The sequence below is a fragment of the Tamandua tetradactyla genome, chromosome 16 (genome assembly GCF_023851605.1).
Source record: "Tamandua tetradactyla isolate mTamTet1 chromosome 16, mTamTet1.pri, whole genome shotgun sequence".
In the NCBI taxonomy this organism is placed as follows: Eukaryota; Metazoa; Chordata; class Mammalia; order Pilosa; family Myrmecophagidae; genus Tamandua; species Tamandua tetradactyla.
The window spans coordinates 20,460,180-20,487,842 of record NC_135342.1 but is presented as its reverse complement, the minus strand read 5'-3'; the positions used below and the strand labels follow the sequence as shown (position 1 = coordinate 20,487,842).

The 27,663-nt window shown below is 38.0% G+C and overlaps 1 pseudogene; it reads left to right on the top strand.

The window, feature by feature from the left end:
* The first annotated feature begins 2,330 nt into the window (after nucleotides 1–2,330).
* LOC143658344 (coiled-coil domain-containing protein 6 pseudogene) lies at nucleotides 2,331–23,632 on the top strand (annotated as a pseudogene).
* Nucleotides 23,633–27,663: the final 4,031 nt, after the last annotated feature.

Here is a 27,663-nt window from a genome sequence, read left to right as displayed (position 1 = left end):
TCCCTGCTGTAGCCCCGGGAGCCGTTTTGTACTGTTTCTGTTCACCTATTAGTTGATTTGGAGTCGGAGGAACTAAGACGCATGTACCTTACTAAGACGCCATCTTGGATCCTCCTTGGAGATTATTCTTATGCATTATATAGATATCACTTTAAAAAATTTTTTATTAATTTTAAATTTTTTAAAAATACCAAAAAACACCAAACAAATGCAAACATTCTAACTTTTAATCATTCCATTCTACATATATAATCAGTAATTCACAATTAGATATCGCTTTTTAGTTTATGGTGTATTGGAGTGGCTAGAGGGAAGTACCTGAAACTGGTGAACTTGTTCCTATAGCCTTGATTCTTGAAGAAGACTATAACTATATAGCTTTTACAATGTGACTGTGTGATTGTGAAAACCTGTGGCTGATGCTCCTTTTATCTGGGGTATGGACAGATGATTAAAAAAATACATAAGTATAAAAATAAATAAATAATATGGGGAGAAAAGGGTGAAAATTGGGTCGATTGAAATAATGTGGGTTAATGAGAGAGAAGGGTAGGAGATATTGGGATGTATGAGTTCTTTTTTTTTCTTTTTATTTCTTTTTCTGGAGTGACGTAAATGTTCTAAAAATGATCATGGTGAAGAATATGCAACTGTGATGATATTGTAAGCCATTAATTGTATAATATGGTTGGATTGTATATGTGTGGACATTTCTCAATAAAATATTTATTTAAAAAAGAATACATAGGGCTTAAACTGAGACTCTGTAAAGTTTCATGCATTAGGTTTGCCTTCCAGGAACATAATAATTCTCAGAGGGCTACTAGATCAGATAAATCCTGAAACTCAGAGGGACCAGCCTCTCCAAGACTAAATTAATTTAATCCCTCTATCTTTAGTGTGGACAGCCCTTCTCAACAGGAAAAGTCAGAATGGGCATTACCCAAATATCCCTATAGACTAGGAGAAGGATTTGAAGGAGAAGGATAAAGTATAACAGAGAAAATAGAATTTAACAAATGAGTAGGGCTGCTGAATCATTATATTAATATTCTTTCTAGCTTCCAGTGTTTTGGAGCAGGTAGAAGGAAAAATCTGAGATAGTGGAATAGTAGACCATGACAAACTCTGGGGTCTGTTCAGTAATACTTCTTGAAGTGTGCTTTGAAAATTATTATTTTTTCTTTCTTTGCTTTGTTTATATGTTATATTTTACAATAAAAACTTAGAAAAATCAATTTGTCACAGATGTGAGGGTCTATTACTGAACTGTCAGTCTGATTCCATTGGTCTATATTTCTATTCTTGTGCCTGTACCTTGCTGCTTTGATCATTGTAGCTTTGTAGTAAGTCTAAAGTCAGGAAATGTAAGTCTTTAGACTTTGTTCTTTTTCACAATGATTTTGGTTACTCAAGCCTGCTTACCATTCAAAGTAAATTTGTTGGTTGACTTTTCCATTTCTGCAAGGAAGGTTGTAGGAATTCTTATTGGAATTGCTTTGAATCAGTACATTGCTTTGGGTAGAATTGACATCTTAATAATATTTAGTCTTCCAACCCGTGAGTATGGAATGACCTTCCATTTATTTAGGTCTTATTCGATTTCCTTTAGCAAAGTTTTGTAGCCTTCCATGTATAAGTCCTTTATATTCTGGTTAAATTTATTTCTAGATATTTGCTTCTTTTAGTTGCTAATATGAATGGAATTGGAAAATTTTCTTGATTTCCTCCTCAAATTGCTCATTACTAGTGTATAGAAACACTACCAATTTTTTGCATATTGATCTTGTAATATGCCACTTTGCTGAATTTGCTTATTAGCTCACAAAGTTTTACCCATTGTGTATGATAGTAGCAGTAGTTTTCTCATATATTCCCTTTACCATGTTGAGAAAGTTTCCTTCTATTACTGTTTTTAAGTGTTTTTGTCAAGAAAAGATGCGGGATTTTCTCAAATGCCTTTTCTGCACCTATTGAGAAAATCACAAACTTTTTCTTTCATTATGGAAATGTGACAATAATTGATTTTCTTATGTCAAACCACCCTTGCATACCTGGGATAAATCCTACTTAATCATGCTGTATAATTGTTCAAATGTGCTGTTCCATTTGATTTGCAAGTTTTATAAGGTTTTGAATCTATAATTATAAGATAAATTGGTTTGTAATTTTATTTTCTTGTGGTATCTTTATCTGGCTTTGGTATTAGGGTGATCTTTGCCTCTTAGAATGAGTTAGGAAGCATTCCATCCTCTTCAATTTTTTTGGAAGAGTTTGAGCAGGATTGTATTACTTCTTTTTGGAATGTTTGTTAGAATTCATATAAAGATATGGCCTCTCTGTCTCAGCCAGCACTGCAGGTAAAACCATTGCCCTCCCCACGACATGGGATTTAATTCCCAAGGGTGTAAGTCTCCCTGGCAATGTGGGACATTACTCCTGGTGATGAACCTGGCCCTGGCATCATGGGATTGAGAAAGACTTCTTGACCAAAAAGAGGAAGATAAATGAAACAAAATTAAGTCTCAGTGACTAAGAGATTTCAAATAGAGTCAAAAGGTCTTTCTGGAGGTTATTCTTATGCAATGTCTATATATCCCTTTTCAGTTTTTGATGTATTGGAGTAGCTAGAGGGAAATACCTGAAATTGTTGAAATGAAATCCAGTAGCCTTGATTCTTAAAGATGATTGAATAACTATAGAGCTTTTAAGGTATAACCATATGATTATGAAAGCCTTATGACTGACACTCCCTTTATCTAGTGTATGATGGATACATAAGAAAAAAAGACTAAGGGATGTTTTAGGCATTCTTTTTTATTTTTGTTTTATTCCTATTTTTATTGTTTTTGGAATATGACAATGTTCAAAAATCAATTGTAATGATGAACACACAGCTTTATAATGATACTAGGAACCACTGATTGTACACTTTAGATGATTATATCTCAATAAAAAAATCATTGAAAAAAAGATTTCCTTTGTGCAGCCGTCTGGCTTCTTTATTGGAAGGTTTTTGATGACGATTCAATCTCTTTACTTGTGACTTGTTTGTTGAGGTCTTCTATTTCTTTTATGTTCTTCATGTGTTTCTAAATATTTGTCCATTTCATTTCAGCTGTCCAATTTTTTGGCATATATTTGTTCATAGTATCTATTATGATCCCTTTTATTTCTATGTACAGTAGTAATGCCTCCTCTCTCATTTTTGATTTTCATTATTTGTATCCCCTCTATTTTTCATTGTCAATCTAGATAAAGGCAATTTTATTGATCTTTTCAAAGAACAAACTTTTTATTGGTTAATGCTGTACTGTTTTTTATTCTCTATTTCATTTATTTCTACTCTAATCCATGTTATTTATTTCCTTCTGCTTGCTTTGGGTTTTGCTTCCTATAACTTTTTCTAGTTCCTCCAGGTGTCTTTGATTTTACCTCTTTCTTCTTTTTAAATATAAGCTTTTAGGGCTATAAATTTCCTTCTGAGCACTGCCTTTTCTGTACCACATAAGTTTTGAAATGTCATGTTCTCGTTTTTATTCATCCCCCAATACTTACTGATCTCCCTTGTGATTTCTTCTTTGACCCATTGATTGTGAAAGAATATTATTTAACTTCCATATGTTTGTGTATTTTCCAGTTCTCTGCCTGTTATTGATTTCCAGCCTCATTTGATTGTGGTCTGAGAGGAAGCTTTGTATAATTTCAACCTTTTAAATTTTGTTGAGACTTGTTTTTTGACCTAATGTGGTCTATCCTGGAGAATAATCCATGTGCACTTGAAAGGAATATGTGTCCTGCTGTTTTGAGGTGAAGTATTCTGTATTTGTACGTATGTTAGGTCTAATTCATTTATCATATTATTCTAGTTATCTGGTAGCCTTTCTTCTACCTAGATGTTCTATCTACTGATGAGTGTGAAATATTGAAGTCTCTAACTATTGTTGTGGAGGTGTTTATTTCTCCCTTCAGTTTTGCCAGTATTTGGCTCGTATATTTTGGGGCACCATGGTTAGATGTATAAATACTTATGATTGTTACTTCTTCCTGGTGGATTGACCTTTTTATTAAGTGATAGTGTCCTTCTTTGTCTCTTGTAACAGCTTTTGACATAAAGTCTTTTGTCCATTATTAGAATAGCTAACCCAGCTCTCTTTTGATTACTTTTTGCATGGGTTATCTTTTTCCATCCTTTAACTTTCAACCTATTTGTATCTTTGGATATAAGGTGAGTCTCTTGTAAAGAACATATAGTTGGATTGGGCTTTTTAATCCATTATGCCAATCTTTGTCTTCTGATTAGAAGTTTAATGAATTAACATTCAGTGTTGATACTGTAAATGAAATCCCTTAGTTTTTATATGTCATATATTTTTGCCTCTCTTTTCCTTTATTGCAGTCTCCTTTTCTGCATAGCTGATTTTTGTGATGTGTCTGATCACTTTTTCTTTTTTGTTTCTGCATATTTTTAAAATACTTTATTTGTGGTTATCCCAGGGTTTTATTACACAACCAATTCTATAATCTACTAATGTATTTTGTTTGCATGGGCAGGCACTGGGAATCAAACCTGGATCTCCAGCATGGCAGATGAGAATTCTGCCACTGAGCCATTGCACCACCCCATAACCTACTAATCTTAAAGGATGCCAATTCAACTTCAATAGCATACATGCTTGTATTACTTGGGGTTCTTTAAACAGGAAATATTCATAAACATAAAATTTATTAAAGTGTTTCACACAGCCTACAGTCCAAAATCTGTGGGGCAGGCTGTGAAACTAAGGATTCTATTAGAGGGTCTGGACAAACTCCACAGGAGAGGCTCACCAGCCTAAGCAGAAAGAAAACGTGTCTCTTCTGAATCCTCCTTAAAAGGATTCCAGTGATTAGACTAAGCATCCCTTATTAAAGAGGACACTCCCCTTGACTGATTACAAATGGAATCAGCTGTGGATGTAACCAACACGATCATGATTTAACTCTATGAAATGTCCTCATACTAAAGACAGGCCAGCACTTGCTCAAACAGACAAACAGGTACCACCACTTGGCCAAGTTGACACATGAACCTGACCATGGCAGTCCACCCCTTGTCAACTTGGCAGCTATACTCATCACCTTAAACCATACCTAATTGCTAAATAGACAACAAGACACTTTTTTTCTCACCTAACAATATTCAACTGTCCTGCATATAACTGGAAACACATTAAATCTCTCCAGAATAGGGTGCAAGTCCTTGGATAATATTCATTCTTAAACTTGATATCTTGCAACTTAAATAGCATAACATGAACAAAAACAGCATTACAGTCCTCATTTCTATAACTAATCACATGGTCGTAGTTCATATTTATCATTACCTTCTTCCACTATCCATTCCATGCTCCCTTTACCCTCAGCAAGCACTTCCGCTGGCTGTGGTTCTTTGCCTGGTGGGTTGACCCAAACCTTCATTCATGAAATTTCAAGGCCACTGGTAGTCCTGCTTGGATTGGGTTGTTGCAGTTTTCCATTGATTTTAATCACAGGGCATGGTAGTACTAAAAGACACCCTAGGGGATCCCCTATATTCCAGGAAAACTCTTCTTTACCTCCATAGTGTAGTTGCAGTCATATTTACCCCTGATAAGGTCAATCACCCCAACCAGTAATGTAATCCCCTTCTTGGTTTGTTGATCCAGGGACATGAGTAGCCCAAAGTGACCAGATGGCAGTCTTAGATTCCAATTCATAGGAATCATTGCTGTTTCTCCTGGTGGAAGCACTCTCCATTTTGGAACTAAAACCTGTAGACCAGCAATGCTCAGAGTCACAGGGACAGAAAGCAAAAATTTTCCTAGTGAATCACTAGGGGTAATAGTGAGTGGTGCCACTCCAATTTCCACCCCTTGGTTCCTGGACCATGGATCCTGGCTATAGGAGAAACAGCACCATATAGTGGACACTGATTTAAAGCATGCACAGCTTCCTGGAGAACATTTCCTCAGTCCTTCAAGATATTGCCACCTAGTTGGCACTGTAATTGTGTTTTCAAAAGGCAATTCCACTATTCTATCAATCCAGCTGCTTCTGGATGATGGGGAACATGGTAAGACCATAGAATTCCATGATCATGTGCCCATTCCCGCACTTCATTTGCTGCCAAGTGTGTTCCCTGATCAGAGGCAATGCTGTGTGGAATACCATGACAATAGATAAGGCATTCTGTAAGCCCCTGGATGGTAGTTTTGGCAGAAGCATTGCATGAAAGGGAAGCAAACCCATATCCAGAGTATGTGTCTATTCCAGTTAGAACAAATCGCTGCCCCTTCCATGAAGGGAGTGGTCCAATGTAATCAACCTGCCACCATGTAGCCAACTGGTCACCTCAGGAAATGGTACCACATTGGGGACTGAGTATGGGTCTTTGCTGCTGGCAGATTGGGCACTCTGCAGTGGCTGTAGCCAGGTCAGCCTTGGTTAGTGGAAGCCCAAGTTTCTGAGTCCATGCATTACCTCCATCACTACTACCATGACCACTTTCTTCATGAGCTCATTGGGCAATGGCAGAAGTTGCTGGGGAAAGAGGCTGACTGATATCCACAGAACAGGTCATCTTATCTACTTGATTATTAAGACCTTCCTCTTCTGAAGTCACCCTCTGGTGTGCATTCATATGGGACACAAATATGTTCATGTTTTTAGCCCACTCAAAAAAGTCTATCCACGTACCTCTTCCCCAGACCTCCTTGTTACCAATTTTCCAATCATGGTCTTTCCAAGTTCCTGACCATCTACCCAGACCATTACCAACAGCCCATGAGTCAGTATACAAATGCACCTTGGGTCAGTTCTCCTTCCAAACAAGATGAACAACCAGGTGCACTGCTCAAAGTTCTGACTACTGGGAGGATTTCTCCTCAACACTGTCCTTCAAGGACACCCCAGAAAGGGGTTGTAGTGCTGCAGCTGTCCACTTTCAGGGGGCACCTGCATATCATGCTGAACCATCTGTAAACCAGGCCCAAGTTTTCTCTTCCTCAGTCAATTCACTGTAAGGAACTCCCAAATAGCTCTGTGCTGGAAAAGAGAAGATAATGTGGCAGGAATGGAGATCATGGCCATTTGGGCCACTTCCTCATGTAACTTACTTGTGCCTTCAGGACCTGCTCTGGCCCTATCTCATATATACCATTTCCACTTTATGATGGAGTGCTGCTGTGCATGCCCAACTTTATGGCTTGGTGGGTCAGACAACACCCAGCTCATGAGAGGCAACTCAAATCTCACGGTAACTTGGTGGCCCAAGGTTAAGCATTCAGTCTCTACTGAGGCCCAGTAGCAGGCCAAAAGCTGTTTCTTAAAAAGAGAGCAGTTATCTGCAGCAGATGCTAAGGCTTTGATCCAAAATCCTAAGGGTCTGTGTTGTGATTCTCCTATAAGGGCCTGCCAAAGGCTCCAAACAGCATCTCTATTTGCCACTGACACTTCCAGCACCATTGGATCTACTGGATCATATAGTCCTCCTGGACCTGTTGCAGAGCCTCCTCTTGTTCAGGTTCTCACTCAAAATTAGCAGGTTTTCTGGTCACTCAATAAATGGGCCAGAGTAGCACACCCAAATGAGGAATATGCTTTCACCAAAATCCAAAGAGACCAACTAGGCATTGTGCCTCCTTTTTGGTCATAGAAGGGACCAGATGCACCAACTTATCCTTCACCTTAGAAGGGATATCTTGACATGCCCCACACCATTGGACACCTAGAAATTTCACTGAGGTGGAAGACCCCTGTATTTTTGTTGGATTTATCTCCCACCCTCTGACATGCAAATGCCTTACCAATAAGTCTAGAGTAGATGCTAATTCTTGCTCACTAGGTCTAATCAACATGATATCATCAATATAATGGACCAGTGTAATGTCTTGTGGGAGGAAGAAATGATCAAGATCTCTGTGGACAAGATTATGACATAGGGCTGAAGAGTTTATTCTGATGTAGGACAATGAAAGTATATTGCTGACCTTGCCAGCTGAAAGCAAAAACAACTATTGAGAAAAAGATGTTTCCCAGATCAATAGCCACATACCAGGTACCAGGGGATGTACTGATTTCTTCAAGTAAAGACCACATCTGGAACAGCAGCTACAATTGGAGTTACCACCTGGTTGAGCTTATGATAACCCACTGTCATCGTCCAAGACCCATCTGTTTTCTGTGCAGGCCAAATAGGAGAGTTGAATGGGGATGTGGTAGGAATCACCACCCCTGCATCCTTCAAGTCCATAAGAGTGGCAGTAATCTCTGCAATCCCTCCAGGAATCAGGTATTGCTTCTGATTTACTATTTTGCTAGGTAGGGGCAGTTCTAGTTACTTCCACTTGGCTTTTTCCATCATAATAGCCCTCACTGCATGAGTTAGAGAGCCAATGTAGAGATTCTGCCAGTTGCTCAGTATGTCTACTCCAATTATACATTCTGGAACTGGGGAAATAATTACAGAATGGGTCCACGGCCCCACTGGATCCACTGTGAGATTGACCTGAGATAAACCTCCATCAATCACCTGACCTCCATAAGCCCCCACTCTGACTGGTGGACCAGAGTGACGTTTTGGGTCCCCTGGAATTAATGTCACTTCTGAACCAGTGTCTAATAATCCCTGAAATGTCTGATCATTTCCTTGTCCTCAGTGTACAGTTACTCTGGTAAAAGGCTGTGGGTCTCCTTGGAAAGGCTTGGAAGAAGATTAACAGTATAGATTTGTGACAGTGTAACAGGGTTCTCCCCCAAAAGGACCTGGTCTCCCCTTCATTCAAGGGGCTCTGGGTCTGTAAAGTGTCTCAAGTCTGGAAATTGATTAAAGGGCTATGATTCTGTGTTTTTGTAATTCAGGTTAGACTTCTGTTCACTTGACCTGGAACTCTTTTGTTTATACAGCTCAAACAAAAATTTAGTGGACTGCCCATCTATTGTGTTTCTAGGTATCCCATAATTTACTAGCCAATGCCACAGGTCTCTGTGAGTCAGATTATTTTGACTCCTGCTTTGAGTTTGTTGTCTATTATAATAACCACGTCCACCCTGTCTTTGGTGATTAAGTGCTGCTACCTGACTTCTGTCAACTCGGGATCCAGTCATCCCCATTGTGTTTAAGGATTCCAGCTCAATGACAGCCGTTCCTACAGTAATATCTGACCTACAGAGAAGTGAAACTATAGAGGTCTTCAGGGATGATGGCACTAGTCTCAAATTTATTTCTCACTGTTCTGGTAAAAGGTACATGCTCCGGACATTCCTGGGTTGTAAGAGCAGGCTTTGTTTGATAAATCCACTCTAATATTTCAGTCTTTCTAAGCCTCTGGATCCCCTCACCTACATTATACCAGGGAAGTTCTGGCATTTCAACCTCAGGTAATGTTGGCCACCTTTTGATCCATGTTTCAGCCAGCCATACAAACAAACCGTTAATGCCTTTTCTAACACCTTGAGCTATTATATTTAATGCAGAATCTCTGCTTAGTGGGCCCATATCAATAAATTCAGCCTGATCCAACTTTATATTCCTCCCACCATTATCCCTTAAAATCCATTGTCACACATATTCCCCTGATTTCTGTCTATATAAATTGGATAACTCACACAGTTCTTTTGGAGTATAACATACCTCCTCATGTGTATACTTTGCACTTCACCTTTAGGGGCCTGAGGACTTTAGTCTAGGTATATGTCTGGAAGAAATGAGGGGTGGTGAGGGTGGGTCATGAAAAAAATTAAAAGTCCCTTCCAAGCTATTTGCTTCAGGGCATTCATTTGTAGTTTCATCTGGTGAAACAGGATTAATTACTCTATGCCTAATCCCTTCAGGTGGAGTTTAGGTGGTCAACTTCTCAAGGCAGGCTAGAGGTAGGGCAACTGTGTCCTCAGGGCAGACTATTACAGGGTTATCTAGAGAAGACTCAGCATGACCTGGGATTTCAACCTCGCCACTGACATCATTATCCATCAATATGTCACCATCCCATTTTTCAGAGAACCACTCCTTTCCAATCAATACCCTCACTTTAACAGCAGACACCATCCAAAATTGAGATTTCAATATACATTGTAAATTGCTACTCTAGCAATAAGATTCTGAGTCTGATTCTTGAAAATCTCAAGTCTATGGCTATAGGAAATAAGATTTCCTTTCAAGACACTCACAGAAACGTCTACATCTGTTAGATGGTGCTTAAGATTCCGTTTGAAACCTTACATTCATCTCTTTCACTAATTAATGTATACAGTGTATTTAAGAACAACCAGCCAACACCTCTATACTTCCTATTTCCACAGAACTCCATAAAGGTTTCAAAAACATGATTCCCCAGACCCTGGTTTCATACAAGCGAAGCATTAGAAGAATTGAATGGTGATATTTTGACTATCTCTTTTGCCAACTCACTCCAAGGATTGGCAACGTCATTCCAATTATGGGAATTAAAGTCCTTAGTGCCTTTGAGTCCAGTCAGAGTAGAACAACATTCATAAAAACCTATTTTTAAGATTCTGTTTCTTAAGAAGCACTCCCGTACCAAGTTGTATTAGTTAGGGTTCCCTAGAGGAACAGAATCAACAGGAAATATTTGTAAATATAAAATTTATAAATATTCCTCACATAACTGTGGGAATGTAAAGTCCAAATTCTGTTAGGCAGACTGTGAAGCTGATGATTCTGATGAAGGGTCTGGATGAACTCCACAGGAGAGGCTCGCTGGCTAAAGCAGGAAGAGAGCCAGTCTCTTCTGAATTCTCCTTAAAAGGCTTCCAGTGATTAGATTAAGCATCACTCATTAAAGTAGCTGATTACAAAAGGAATCAGCTGTGGATGTAATTGACATGCTCATGATTTAATTCTATGAAATGTCCTCACAGTAAAAGACAGGCCAGCACTTGCCCAAACAGACAAACGGGTACCACCACTTGGCCAAGTTGACACATGAATCTGACCCTGGTAATGTTTTTTGCTTTCTTAGCCCTCATTCCTTTTATTTATGTTGTTTTTGTCCCACATTACCTCTTCATATTTTGTGTGTCCGCTGTCAGAAACATTACTATTTCTTATTCAATTATGTTCTAACTCATATAGGAATAAAAGATTAAAGTTATATATTGAGATTACAGTACATTTGGGTTTTGAAGTTACCCATTTAATTTCCTTCACTGAAGATCTTTATTTCTTTCACACTCCTCCAAGTCACACTTTCTTGTTTTCTCATTTCAACCTGAAGGACTCCCATTAGCAATTTTTGTACAGCAGGTCTTTTGTCAACAAACATCCTGTTTTTGTTTGTGAATATTTTAAACTCTTCCTCATTTTTGAAGGATAATTTTTCCCAATAAAGAATTTTGGGTGACAGTTTTTCTTTTTCAATACCTTAAATTTCACTGCTTTCTCACTTCCATGTTTTCTGATGAGAAATTGGCACTTAGTCTTATTGAGGATCCCTTGCATGTGATAAATGGCTTTTCTCTGGCTGCTTCTCTCTTTATTTTTGGCATTAGACATTCTGATAATATGTGTTTTGAAGTCGGTCTATTCAGGTTTATTGTTTTTATGTAAATTGCACTTCTTGGACATGTATATTTATGTCTTTCATAAGATTTGGGAAATTTGGGGCCATTATTTCCTCGAATATTCTTTTCACTCCTTTTCCATTCTCTTCTTCTTCTGGGATTTCTATGATGCATATGTTGGTATGATTCATGCTGTGGTTCAAGTCTTTCAGGAACTGCTTATTTTTTTGTATTCTTTTCTCTCTCTGTTCTTCTGACTGTATGATTTCAATTGTCCTGTCTTCTAGTTCACTGATTCTTCTGCCTGTTCATATCTGCTATTGCATCCCTCTATGTTTCTTTAATTTCCATTATTGTGCCTTTCATCCCCATAATTCCTGTTATGCTTCTTTTTCAAGTTTCCAATTCTTCTTTTTGATCATAATTTTCTTCTTCATATCTTTTAGCTCTATATCCACCATGGGTTTATTTATATCAATATTTTTCTTCACCTTATAGATTTTGGAGATTTTTTTGAAGTTCTTTGATTTACAAAGTCTGTAAATCAAAAGTATTTACAAAGTCTGTGTCTCCTCTGAAGTTCTGATTTGTTCTCTTGACTGGGTCACATCTTCCTGTTTGTTAATATGGTTTATAACTTTACTGCTAATATATAAGCATCTCATTATCTTGATGTGCTAACTCTGAAGGTCAGTTTCTCTCTTTTGTCTGGAGTTTTATTGTAAATTGCCTATGTTCTTTGATGTTTGGTCCAACATATACTAGACCTTTAAAGTATCCTGTGTTTAATTGTTCAAATATTCTCAGGTCTTCTGCATTTGATTATTGCCTTAGATATTTGTTATAACTTTTAATATTGGCTTTTTAAGTGTAACTGTTTCACCTGCAGGAAAACACTTCCTTTCCTCTGTTCCTTCTCCAGGAATCATGAACTGTTATGCTTATTTTTGTGCAGAATTTTCTCACTAGCTCCTATGATTTGTTTAATTTCTTTCCCTCACTTAGTGCTCCCTTGATTACACTTTCCAGTTCTAAGACCCATCCCACCTTGCAGCAGTTAGGCTTACCCCTCTTTTCTCCCCATGAGGCTTTTCTACCTCTGATTACGTTTTTGTTTTTTTATCCTGCCCTGAGAAGCCACTTTTAGTCAATCCAAAATGGCATGCATTTTCATTTATTTGATTCAGATATCAGAAATTAGGCTGCAATCTGTTTTATTTCCTGGGACCTTTTTGTATGTACACTCTAGTCATCTGCTTTTGTTCCACCTTGGCTCTATGAACTTGCACCCCTGTGCCTGGATAAGTTGTGTGTGTGCTGGTTTGAACGGATGCATTTCCCCTAGAAAAGCCATGTTTCTGCCATTTTGTAAAGGCAGAATAATCCCTATGGAATACTGTATGTTTGAAACTGTAATCAGATCATCTCCTTGGAGATGTCATGTAATCAAGAGTGATTGTTAAACTGGATTAGGTGATGACTTGTCTCCACCCATTTAGGTGGGATAAGTTTCTGGAGTCCTATAAAAAGAGGAAAAATTTTGGAGAATGAAAGAGATTCAGAGAGAGCAAAGAATGCTGCAGCACCACGAAGCAGAGAGTCCACGAGCCAACGACCTTTAGAGATGAAGAAGAAAAACACCTACCAGGGAGCTTCATGAAACCAGAAGCCAAGAGAGAAAGCTAGCAGATGATGCTGTGTTCACCACATGCCCTTCCAGCTGAGAGAGAAGCCTGACTGTGTTCACCATGTGCCTTCTCATTTGAGAGAGAGACCCTGAACTTCATCGACCTTCTTGAACCAAGGTATCTTTCCTTGGATGGATGCCGTTGGTTGGACATTTCTATAGACTTATTTTTAATTGGGACATTCTCTTGGCCTTAGAACTGTAAACTAGCAACTTATTAAATTCCCCTTTTTAAAAGCCATTCAGTTTCTTGTATATTGCATTCTGGCAGCTAGCAAACTAGAACAGTGTGGTTTTCTAACTTGGTGTTGTGAATGGCTCTATGATCTGCATCTAGGACAGGAGGTCCCTGGGCTGTGCTATCCCTGTATTAATCTTGAGCTGTGTGGGACTGAATGAGGGGGAAGGGTCTGGACTGGTAGTTCTAGGTCATATATCTCTTATCTTTTTTAGTTTCTTCTTATATTCAGCATTTGTGAAATCCTCCAGTCTCTATAATCCTCCAGATTTCCAAACAAATTGTACTTTTTCTTTTATTAGTTGTTCCTGTGGGGAGACTTTTCCAGGGGACGTCTTACATTGTCATGTTGATGATGTCTTCTTTATATATTTTGCTCAGAGTTTAAAGTTGTTGTCTGCATGAGTATTGAGCCAAAGAGCTACATTTCCAATTATTGGAAACAGAATCTTTATAATATTTCATGTAGCTTTTTTGTTTGTTTTTTATCTCAGATTCCCACTTCCCTTTCTTTCCCACTTTGTGTTAAATAACCAGTCATATTTTTCCATGTGTATCTCCCCTCTTAATTTTCCTCAGATATTTCTCTACATATAAATATACATATATGCGTGCAAATCTGTTTTCCTTTTTCTTCTTCTTTTTTCTTTTACTAAATGAGATTATATTATAATTTTCTCCTTCAGGAATTCTTTGAAGTCTATGATTATGTTTCTATTTTATTCCTCTTATGGTTGTATAATAGTCCAGGCTGAGGATGTTCCATATATCTTTCAATCATGTCACTAATGATGGCATTGTCTTTCTTTTCTTTTCTTATTGCAAATACTACTGCAAAACATCCATGTTTTTCCATGTGTATCTCCCCTCTTAATTTTCCTCAGATATTTCTCTACATATAAATATACATATATGCATGCAAATCTGTTTTCTTTTTTCTTCTTCTTTTTTTTTTATACATCTTATATACCATTGTTTTTACTTCTTTGGGATAAATTTCCAGAAAAATCTGTTTCAAACAGAAAAACTATCATTATGGAATTTAATCTTTGTGGTTGTTTCCAAACTAAATATCATTTATTCTCCCTTTTTCCCTCACTCCTTCCCTCCCTACTCTCTTTCTCTCCTCCACTCTTGCTCTTTGCAATCCCTCTAGGAATTTGGTATTGCTTCTGATTTACTGTTTTGCTAAGTAGGGGCAGTTCTAGTGGCTTCCACTTGGCCTTTCCTCTCATAATAGCCCTCACTCCATGAGTTAGAGAGCCAATTGGGGATTCTGCCAGTTGCTCAGTATATCTATTCCAAATATGCATTCTGGAACTGGGAAAACAACTACAGAATGGGTCTGTGGTTCCACTGGACACACTGTGAGATGGACCTGAGCTAAAACTCCATCAATCATCTAACCTACATAAACCCCCATTCTGACTGGTAGTCTAGAGTGACCTTTTGGGTCCCCTAGAATTAATGTCACTTCTTAACCAGGGTCTAATGATCCCTCAAATATCTGATTATTTCTTTTTCCCCAATGCACAGTTACCCTGGTAAAATGCCATCAGTCTCCTTGGGAAAGGCTTAGGGGAAGATTAACAGTATAAATTTGTGGCAGTATAACAGGGCCCTCCCCCAAAGGGACATGACATCCCCCTCATTCAAGAGGCTCTGAGTCTGTGAACTGTGTCAAGTCTGGACATTAATTAAAGGACTCCCTCTTTTTGTAATTCAAGTTAGACTTCTGTTCAATTGACCTAGAACTCTTTTGCTTATACAGTTTAAACAAAAATTTAGCAGGCTGTCCATCTATTGTACTTCTAGGTACCCCATGATCTACAACCCCACAAATCTCTGTGAGTCAGATTATTTTGACTCCTGCTTTGAGTCTGCTATCCATTATGATATCCATGTCCACATGTTTGATGATTAAGTGCTGCCACCTGGCTTCTGCCAACTCGGGGTCTGATCATTCCCATTGTGTTAAAGGATCCAGCTGAATGATATCAGCCCTCACAGTAATATTTGACCTACAGTTTAGGGCAACTGCAGAGCTCCTCAGAGATGATGATGCTAGTCTCACAAATTCATTTCTCACAGTTCCGGTCAAAGGTGTATTCTCTGGACACTCCTGGGGCCTATAAGCAGGCTTTCCATGATAAATCCACTCTGACATTCCCATCTCTCTAAGCCATTGGATCCCCTCATCTACATTATACCAAGGCACTTCTGGCATTTCAACCTCAGGTAATGTTGGCCACCTTTTGATCTATGATGTTTCAGCCAACCATGCAAATAAACTGTTAATGCCTTTTCTAACTCCTCAAGCTATAACATTGAATGCAGAATTTCTGCTTAGTGGGCCCATATCAGTAAGTTCATCCTGATCCAGCTATATATTCCTCCCACCATTATCCCACACCATAAAATCCATTGCCATACTTATTCCTCTGATTTATGTATATATAAATTGGAAAACTCATGCAGCTTTTTTTGGAGTATAATGTACCTCCTCATGGAGGTACTTTGTACCTCACCTTTTGGAGCCTGTTGGGACTTAGACTACTTATAGGTTCATAAGAAATGAGGGGTGGTGGGGATGTTCATGAAAAGAATTAGAAGTATCTTCCAAGGCAATTGCTCCAGAGCATTCATTTGCAGTTTCATCTGGTGAAAGAGGATTAATCACTGTACTGTTAATCCCTTCAGGTGGAGGTGGCTGGCCAACTCCTCAGGCAGCTATGTCCTCAGGGCAGAATATTACAGGGTTATCTAGAAAAGACTCAACACAATCTAGGTTTTCCACCTCTACACTGACATCATTGTCAATCCATATGCCACCATCCCACTTTTCAGGGTCCCACTCCTTTCCAATCAATGCCCTCACATTAATGACAGACACCAGGTAAGGTTGCAATTTCAGTTTACATCATAAAGTTGCCACTCTAACAATGAGATTCCGAGTCTTATTTCCAGAACTCTTAATTCTGCAACTATAAGAAATATGATTTCCCTTCAGGATACTCACAAAAACGTTTATATCTCTCATATGGCATGTAAGCTTCTCATATGAAACCTTCAGCTCATCCCTTTCTCTCATCAATGTATACAGTGTATCTAACAACAAGCAGCCAATATCTCTATACCTCCTATTTCCACAAAACTCCATAAAGGTGTCAAAACCATTATCCCCCAGAGCCTGGCTTCGTACAAGAAGAATCCAATGGTGACATTTTGACTATCTTTTTGCCAGCTCACCCCATGGATTGGCAGTGTCATTCTGATTATGGTAAACAGTCCTTAGTGTCTTTGAGTCCAGCCTGAGTAGAAAACCAATCATAAAAACCAATTTTTAAGATTCTGTTTCTTAAGAACCAGCCCACTCTTGGTACCAAATTGTATTAGCTAGGGTTCTTTATAGAAACAGAATCAGCAGGATATATCTGTAGATATAAAATTTATAAAAGCATCTCACATAACCATGGGAATGTAGAGTCCAAGGTCTGTATGGCAGGCTGCAAACTGGCAACTCTGATGAAGTTCCTCAATGAACTCTCAGGGGAGGCTGGCTGGAGCAGAAAGAGTGACTGTCTTTTCTGAATCCCCCTTAAAAGCCTTCCAGTGATTAGATTAAGCATCACTCATAGCAGAAGACACTCCCCTTAGATGATTACAAATGCAATCAGCTGTGGAGGCAGCCAGCATGATCATGATTTAAGTCCACGAAATGTCCTCATAGCAACAGACAGGCCAGCATTTGCCCAACCAGACAACCAGATATCACTACCTGGCCAAGTTTACCCATGAACCTGACCATGACAGTATCTTTCCTTGGGTGCCTTAACTTGGACATTTTTATAGCTTTTGTTTAATTTGGAAATTTTCTTGGCCTTAGAACTGTAAACTAACAACTTAATAAATTCCCCTTTTTAAAAGTTGCTCCATTCTGATATAACACAATCTGACAGCATACAAACTAGAAAAATATACTAATCAGATCATTAGTAAAATATGAATAGCCTTGGGATAGGAATAACTGAATAAAATATAATTGCCAAATTATAGTAAATAAAGCATAAGGTCTTTGAAAGACATAAAGAAGTTTTCCTGGATTTAGTTTTGGGACAAAATAAACAGTTGCAGTATATTTTCCAGAACTTAATAGTCAATGTACTTTTCAAATTCCTTGTAATTTTAAGAGATTATGATGACAAAATTTTTCAACCTTTGATAAAAGGAATGTTATGACTAATTTTAAATTAAACAAATGTGATTTTATTCTGCTTGGGTACGTTCTCCCTAATTTATACAAGCTTACTGTTAAAATAAGTGAATATTATAAGAACATTCTCAGTATTCCTCTTAAAAATATCCTAAACTACTAAGCCCTTGATCTTGAGGCTTGCTCTTGTGAAGCTTATGTATGTAGTGGAGAGGCTTAGCCTAGATGTAGGTATGCTTAAGAATCACTTCCAGGAGACTCTTTTGTTGCTCATATATGATCTTTGTCTCTCTAAACCTAATTCTGTAAGTGAAACCATCGTCATTCCCCCTACATGGGACATGACATCCAGGGATAAATAACCCCAGGGGAGATTAGCAATGCCATCATGACCAAAATGGGGAAAAGAAGTATAACAGATAAGGTGTCAGTGGCTGAGAGAGTTCAGATAGAGTTGAGAGGCTACACTGGAGATCACTCTTATGCATGCTTCAGTTAGACATTGCTACCTATCATAACTTGCCAAATACCACTGTTGCTTCCTATTGAAACAGAGCTCAAAGGATATTAAGGAATGATGAGAAAAAAAGAAAGAAAGAAAGAAAGAAAGAAAGAAAGAAAGAAAGAAAGAAAGAAAGAAAGAAAGAAAGAAAGAAAGAAAGAAAGAAAGAAAGAAAGACATAGATGGGCTCAGGGGGTCTGAAGCTTGAGTTTACTTCAGACAGACTTCAGACAAATTTATTCTTATCCAGATCCTACTTAAATACTGCAGGGTGACAAAAGGTATACATGCATTTCTTGAAAGAACAGAGAGCTTATTTTTCAGTGCTCTCTTCCTTCATACTTAACATAACCATTTGGGGTAAACATTCTCTTCCTCCCAGACTGCTCTACATAACAATCTCCACAGTTTACTGCCACCATCCTGAGGCCAGCTGCTTCCAACAAATTCTGCAGGTCTTGTTTTAGCACTTGGCTCCTACAGCCAATCAACACCATTCCTGCCAATCCTAAAGAATACATTGAGCATTATATAATATTCTACAAAGTTTGATGCACTAGGGTAACTCTCCAAAACCTACAACTTCCAGATGGGTCCCTGGACCAGTTAAGTCCTGAAATGCAGAAGGGCCAGCCCTACCAGTACATCAACTAGTTCCATCTCCCATCCCACATTATCAGTAGCCCCTTCCAACATGAAAAGGTTAGAAAGTCCATAACCCAAATATGCCTAAAGAGTGGGAGAAAGGTCAAAGGTGATGGTGGAGTTATATGGAGAAGGTTGAGTTTAACAAATGAGTTTGAGTGCTGAATCATTATATTGATGTTTCTTTTAGCCCCCAGTATCTTAGTGCAGCTAGAAATAAAAAAATTTAAAATTGTGGAATTTCAACCCCTACCAAACTCCGAAATCTGTTCTACAACTACTTGCTGTGATTGCTCTTTTTTGTGTATATGTTATTTAAAGAGAATAAGAGTATAACAAGAAGAAAGGATTTAAGAAATGCATATGAGTGCTGAATCATTGTATTGATATTTCTGTTAATCTCCAGTGTCTTGGAGCAACTAGAAGAGAAAACAAAAACTCATGGAACAGTAACTCATGCCAAACTTTAAAATCTATTCTATAACTACTTGTTAAAATGTCCTTGAGAGACACTTATTGGGGGAGGTAGGAGAATCAAGAATGCCTAAGACACAGGAAGGGTCCAAGATGGTGGCTTAGTGAGGTATGGAATTTAGGTCATCCTCAAGCACAGCTAGTAAATATCCAGGAACATAACAACTGCTGGGGCCACATCAGTGACTGGACACACAGCATACACCATTCTGGACAAGCTGGACTAGCTGAAATCCCACCCAGAACCATGAGTCCCCCAAGCCATGGAGGCCAGTGCCCTCCCCCATAGACTGGTTCCTAGAGGGGAAAGGAAAGAGATTTTACTAGCATCAAGGGGCTGAGCTCAACCAAGCCTCAATTGTGGAATTAATTAACAAATTCTGACTACTAAAAATAGGCCCCTAGCTCAGCTAAACCTCAAATAAAAAGCTAAAGTTACTAGTCTTTGCCCCAGTGCAGAGGGGGCAGGGCTAATGGAAAAAGAAAAAACAACAGAGGTTTTTTTGGATCAGACAGCAAAAATTCTTGAAAGGATCTGGGCTCTGAAGGAAAGGAGCGGGCACATAGGACCTGGAGATACATAGAGCAACGTACCAACTTAAGCTCTTAATTGGCAGACACAAGTAATGGGAGTCCTGCTCTGAAAAGGATTTTTTTTTGTTTCTTTGGCTGTGTTTCCACTGCTTACTTCTATTTGGATACAACTGCAAGGATTCTCAGGCTCCAACTGCCCCAGGCAAGGCCAGAATTAAGCTTGTCTGAGAGTTTGTCTGGAGGCTGTACCTTCCCCAGGAGAGGGTTGGGGCCTAGGTCAGGTGAACTCCTTCCTTTAAGGAATTCAGACCCCAGAGTCTGGAAAACTGCAGCAATTAAAGCCAGCCTACAACCTCTCCTCTGTCTCAACCATACCTTCAGCAGGGAGAATTTACTGAAGTTAAAGGTACTGCATCACTTTATGTTAGTGGAGTCCACAGGCAGACAAGTTCCACATCTGGGCAGGATAGGAAAAACACAGAGTCTAGAGGCTTCATAGGAAAGTCTTTCAACCTCCTGGGTCTCACCCTCAGGGAAAACTGATGCAGGTGACTCTTTCCTCCTGAGAGGAGGGCAGACTAGTCTGGGAAAATCTGACTGGGGTCTATAATATCTAAGTAGGCTCTCCTAAGGGGGAAGAAAGACACCAAACAGGCAGGGCAAGAATCAAGAAAACAAGAACTGAAAAATTCTGATGTGTTAAACAAAACCTACGCTAGAGGTCTAGAATAAACTGAACCAAATGTCAAATAACAGATAGAAAACAAAGACATGCAGCAAGAAAATCCTATGTAAAAAAGTGAAAAAAATCTCCAGAATAAACTAATTAAGGAAATTAAATGTCTAGATGCCAGCAAAAAATTATGAATCATACTAGGAAATTTGAAGATATGGCCCAGTCAAAGGAAAAAACCAACAATTCAAATGAGATACAGGAGTTGAAACAACTAATTCAGGATGTTTAAACAGACATGGAAAATCTCATCAAAAATCAAATCAATGAATTAAGGGGGGTTATGAAGAAGGCAAGGTTAACAAAAAGAAGAAATTGAAAGTGTGAAAAAAACAAACCACAGAACTTATGGGAATGAAAGGTACAGTGGAGGAGATGGAAAAAAATGGAAATCTGCACTGTTAGATTTTAAGAGGCAGAAGACAGGATTAGTGAGCTGGAGGATGTGTCATCTGAAATCTGACAAGAAAAAGAAAATATAGGGAAAAGAATGGAAAAATATGAGCAAGGACTCAGGGAATTGAATGACAGCATGAAGTGCATGAATATATGTGTTGTGGGTGTCCCAGAAGGAGAAGAGAAGGGAAAAGGAGGAGAAAAACTAATGAAAGAAATTATCACTGAAAATTTCCCAATTCTTATGCAAGATTAAAATTTCAGATCTAAGAACTACAGCATACCCCAAACAGAATAGATCCAAACAGACGTACCCCAAGACACTTACTAATCAGAATGTCATACGCCAAAGAGAAAGAGAGAATCTTGAAAGCAGCAAGAGAAAAGCAATCCATCACATACAAGGGAAGCCCAATAGACTATGTGTAGATTTCTTAGCAGAAAACATGGAGGAGAGAAGGTAGTGGCATGATATATTTAAGATACTAAAAGAGAAAACCTGTAAACCAAGAATTCTATATCCAGCAAAATTGTCCTTCAAAAATGAGGTGAAAATTAAAACATTCTCAGCCAAAAAACCATTGAGAGAATTTGTGACCAAGAGACTGGCTCTGCAAGAAATACTAAAGGGAGCACTAGAGACAGACCGGAAAAGACAGGAGAGAGAGGTGTGGAGAAGATGTAGAAATGAAGACTATCAGTAAAGGTGAAAAGAAGAAAAATTAGATATGATGTATAAAATCTAAAAGACAAAATAGTAGAATAAAGTACTGCCTGTACAGTAATAACACTAAATGTTAATGGATTAAACTCTCCAGTCAAAAGACATAGACTGGCAGAATGGATTAAAAAACAAGAACTATCTATATGCCGTATACTGGAGATGCATTTTGGACCCGAGGATAGACATAGATTGAAAGTGAAAGGTTGGGAAGATATTTCATGCAAACAACCATCAGAAAAGAGCAGGAGTAGCTATATTAATATTCAACAAATTAGACTTCAAATGTAAAACAATTAATAGAGACAAGGAAGGACACTATGTATTAATAAATGGAATAATTCAACAAGCAGATATAACAATCATAAATATTTATGCACTGAGCCACAGTGCTCCAAAGGACATGAGGTAAACACTGAAAACACTGAAAAAAGAAATAGACACATCTACCATAATAGTTGGAGACTTCAATTACCTGCTCTCATCAATGGACAAACATATAGACAGAGGAGCAATAAAGAAACAGAGAATTTAAATAATACAATAAATGAGCTAGACTTAACAGACATTTATAGAACATTACACCCCACAACAGCAGAATATACCTTTTTCTCAAGTGCTCAAAGATTATTCTCAAGGATAGACAATATTCTGGGTCACAAAGCAAGTCTCAATAAATTTAAAAAGATTGAAATCATACAAAACACTTTCTTAGATCATAAAGGAATGACATTGGAAATCAATAATAGGTAGAGGGGAAGATCAAGCTGGAGACCTAAAAACTCAAGTGCAAAGTGTTGCAGGAGGAGAACCAAGACCTGTGCAAAACCAGCATGACCATCCAAGCCAGGGCTGAACAGGAAGAAGAATTCATCAGTAACATTTTATTCAAGAAAATTCAGGCTCTGCAGAAGGAGAAAAAAAACATTGTAAATTATGAGAAGTAAAAATTCATCACTAATGAGCGCTCCAGAAAAATGATGCAGTTGCAGCATGAGAAATCTAAGCTAGAACAGCATATAGAACAGGAGCAGGAATTTCAGATGAACAAACTGATGAAGAAAATTTTTAAAACTGAATAACAATACCAACTCTAAGCAGCTGACATTACAGCAGTTGAGGCGAGAGAAGACCGACCTTGAAAATACATTGGAATAAGAACAAGAAGCACTCATTAATCATCTCTGGAAAAGGATGGATAAACTTGAAGCTGAAAAATGAATTCTGAAGGAGAAATTAGACTAGCCAGTCTCTGCTCCACCATTGCCTAGAGATATCTCCACAGAGATTGGCTCTCCAGAAAACATGATGTGCCACATCAGGTTTTTAAAGAATGAAGTGGAGAGGCTGAAGAAGCAACTGAGAGCTGCTCAGTTACAGCATTCAGATAAAATGGCACAGTATCAGGAGGAGGAACATCACATGAAGGAAGAGAACTTGAGGCTGAAGAGAAAGCTGCAGAGAGAGAAGAGAAGCCCAGTGTTGACAGCTGTCTGAGAGTGAATCCAGCTTAGAAATGGATGATGAAAGGTATTTTAACGAGATGCCAGCAAAAGGATTATAACCTCATACTGTGTCCAATCCAATCCCTTAAACACCATCTCTAAGTTCGAGCAGGCCTATATCACCTGGTCTTATATGCAAGTCACATGGTTGGTTTCAAGGCACCAACTTCACTGTAAGAGCCACAGTGTTCTACTACAATTCCCTGGGTCTTCATGTGCAGCATATGGGTGCAACCCATGGTATCACAAGGCCTCTGCCATGGAGAAGCAACAATCCTGACAAATTCAAATGGCCCACATTGCCTCCATCTCACAACACACAGACCCAAGTTGAACCACCTCCTCCTCCACTTCCACCACCCACGCAGCCCACTCTCCTCTCATCAGCCACCTTGCAGCCCGCCCCTGTGCAACATTCAGTGCATCCCTTCTCCCAGCATTAATACATGTGCTTAGTCTGAATTTCAAGTTGGGACTCATAAAATGGAGCTGTCTATTCAGCACCGAAGGCTTCCTTCCCTGGCATATTTGGATTTGACTTACAATAGAAGTCAGAAACCAATGTGACTGTAATGAAACAGCTATTTTTCTCTTCCATTCTCTATTTGGGTTTCCCTAAATAGAGTTTGAACAAATATTTTAAAGATGCAAAAAAATAATATTAGCAAATATGAAATGAACATCATAGGAATATCTTGGCATAATGGCCACAAAATATTGTACTGCTTGGCAGAAAAGAAGGGGTGTAGAGGAAAGTAGTATATTAGAATTGGTAAATGCTTATTTTGCCCAATATAAGCAAGTGCAGTGTACAAAGAAGTATTTTCTCAATACGTTATTTCCATTCATTTAGCACAAATAAATTGTTTGGTTTCACTTTGAAGTGGAACACAATCATTCTTTTCTTAATATTTGCATCATCATTTTTTTGTTTTTCAGCAGTTACTGTTTAGTACTTTGGTAGTAAAGTGATTTTACCACCTGTGTTTGCATATTTATATATGCTGTGAATGAAAATAACTTACTAGAGAATGTATATTTTATGGTGAGAATGTTTATCTGTTAGATATAATCAGAAAACTGAAAATTAATTTATCAGTAATTTTTAAGTCCATATTTTGTGACAACCATCTCTGAGAGCTAATTCTTTATCAAACATATTCCTAAAAATAAGGACCCATGAAATTGTAGATACTGAAATTGTACAGTATAGCATTCTCCATTTTTGACTTTGAATGCATACTTAAGAGTTACAGAATGAAAAAAAAAAGTCTTGTTGGATAATAGTGTTTGACTAGAATTTTAAGAACCTGAGAGTAAAAGCAACAATAGGATTTTTCACCTCTTCCTGCCTCCACCCCACACTAAGTACATCACTCTTCATTTGTTAGAAAGAAATTGTATGTCTATATAACTTCTATTTATAATGTGTGTGTAATATACATAATCATAGTACAGTTCTCAAATATGGGGAAGAAGCTTGGCACTTAATTATTGAGGCTTTCAGGTTGTTTTTTTTTTAATACAATCAAGACTGGGACATGTCAAACCTGGAGATTTCACTAACAGCTCACTGACCCTACTGGTACATTGCCATTCCAAGGAATTCTGACAGTAGGCAAACAAACATTGCCTTCATGGTACAGTTCTCAGTTTTTCTTATAGAAAGACATATGGTATATGTTTACAAGACTCTTTAATGAGATTATAGATTTCAGTGCTGTCAGATAGTGTCATACACCCAAACAAAAAGTCCATAATGTAATGATCTCTCAGCTTCCTATCAGTTGAGTTACCTCCTGAAGGCACACAAGACAAAACATAGCCATATGGTGAATGAGGAAACACTTGAAGTGAGAAAACAGTTCTTGATAAATACCTTTTAGAGACATGGTCAGACTTCTACCTAAATGTAGTGCTAGTTCCTCTAGGATAGTCATTTTGCTTTTAAATAAAATACTACTCCTTCAAAAAGCCTTTTTTCACTATGTGTCTAGCTGCCTAATTGATAGAAAAAATACTAGTACTTTGAATATGTGACATTTCATGTTCTTCTTAAGTGTTTCCTGACTCCATGTGGAGCTGGTAGCATTTGGGCAGTTTCTTGGCATTTGTCTAGGCACCAAGGATCCACAGGATTAAAAAACTGGGCCACAGAGGTAAGTGGCCCCTCATATGTGGGAAGCTGGCTTACCTGGGGTACTTCTCCTGGGGGCTGAACACAGTGACTGTTGTGCCTGTTGCCCCTTCACTCTCAGATTAACCCTGGGCTGACTCCCAGAGGCCTCTGTAAGGTGAGTGACTATCAGGAAAGGAGGTGGAAGCAACAGTAGCTTTAGGATTCTCCATTTTCCTATCTTGCTGACAGAGACCCTTGGCTACCAGTGTGCTAATAAGTTAAGTACTCCATTGCCAGATTACCATGCCTTTTGTACAAAATCGAATTAACTCACCTAGTACCCGACATCTCTCTGGGCTCTGAAGTGCTTTCTCTCATGCTGGTAGTCTAGACAGAATCTAGAAATTTGGCAGAAGATGGAAGTATTTAAAATTTAACTTAATTTCACTTCTTCCTTTGTTGATTGAAAGGAGTTTCAAATTCTGAGCTCCTGAGATAATTACCAGCAACTGTGGAATGAATATGTGACCAGAATGTGGCTTTGACACCAAGTGCTGCTCTTCCTTTGCAACTGACTTCTAAATGATTTGACCACAAGAAATTGGTAATCTGAATTTTTAACTGTTCAATGGTAGGAAAAAAGAACATGTATCACCCTTTGCTAGGTAGATGTGAAATTCTGCATGAAGCCTGGTTTGCCGGATGCCCAATAAGACAAGAAAAAGCATTGTAACTTAGGCCTTGAGAGCTCAATATTTTTATCTTATCTGTATGGAAGAAATTTTTCTGTATAAACTTGATCTTCTCTCTAGTAGGTGTCTAATGGATAACCAACATTGAAAACTTTGTAGTGGTGATAGCCAAAGAAATACATAGTAAAGCAACTTTTTACTTCCAAATTATTAAAGAGCCAGCTTTTGATGCTGCTGCATGAGTCTCAAGCTCAAGAGCAATTGTTAAAGATTAAAAGGTTTTTAGATTTTTGTGTGTTTCTTTTACTTTGCATTTTCTTTTTCTCTTTTCCTCTCATTTTTTTAAATTAAAGTAAGCACACAGTTATTAGCATGAAGTTATGGGGAGCATTTCCAGAATGCTAAGTGGTTGTGGTTAATCGCCAACCCCAGGTTGTCTCTTCACTAGGCGATTGAAGGAATACTGTGTCTGTGGCAGTGTGGGTGCCATGTGCATGTCTGCATTCATGCTTTAACTTGGGTTACTGCCCCATGTGAGCTCTTAGTCTGCACCATCATTCAGATTGCATTTTACACCTTGAGCTGAACTTCATCCTGGCAAAAATAAAGTTGCAGGCACAACAGTTTAAGAATGCATTCCTCTGGATGGGTCTTTTATCAGGTTGACCCTGAGCCTCTTTTGGACTTTATTTGGTACTTAGCATGTTAAACAAAAGTGTACTGTCATGTGGCAAGTTGTCAACAAGGAGAAGAGAAGCCAAGTGCTGGCATGTCTTCCACCTCTGCACATCTGCACATTTTGTGTTGTTCATGATGGTGTGTCCTACAACTTGATGAGATTGGGGTTCTGGTAATAGTGGCTTTTTTTTTTAACTTTTTTTATTAATTAAAAAAATTAACAAACAAAACATTTAGATATCATTCCATTCTACATATACAATCAGTAATTCTTAATATCATCACATAGTTGCATATTCATCATTTCTTAGTACATTTGCATCGATTTAGAAAAAGAAATAAAAAGACAACAGAAAAAGAAATAAAATGATAATAGAGAAAAAAAACTATACATACCATATCCCTTACCCCTCGCTTTCATTTACCAATAGTGGCAATCTTGACATCCTTGGTCAGAGTTTAGAGTGATTTAAGACTTCAAATTAGTGTATTATTTACTTAATTATGTTGATTAGTCTTTGATACATATGCTGAATCAGGAACCTAAGTAAAGATAATTTTCTAAATGTAAAAAATAATAACAATAAATAAATAATAGGCAGGGGGCCAAAAAATTCACAAATATATGGAGGCTCAACAATACACTCTTAAACAATCAGTGGGTCAAGAAAGAAATTACAAGAAAAATCAGTAAATATCTTGAGGCAAATGAAAATGAAAACACAACATATCAAAATTTATGGGACGCAGCAAAGGCTGTTGAGGGAAATTTATTGCTTTATATGCCTATATCAAAAAACAAGAAACCTTAAAAATTGAGGAATTAACTGTTCACTTGGAAGAACTAGAGAAAGAATAGCAAACTAACCCCAAAGCAAGTAAAAAGAAAGAAAGAATGAAGAGGAGAGCAGAAATAAATGAAATTGAGAACATGAAAACAATCAAGAAAATCAACAAAACTAGAAGTTGGTTCTATGAGAAAATC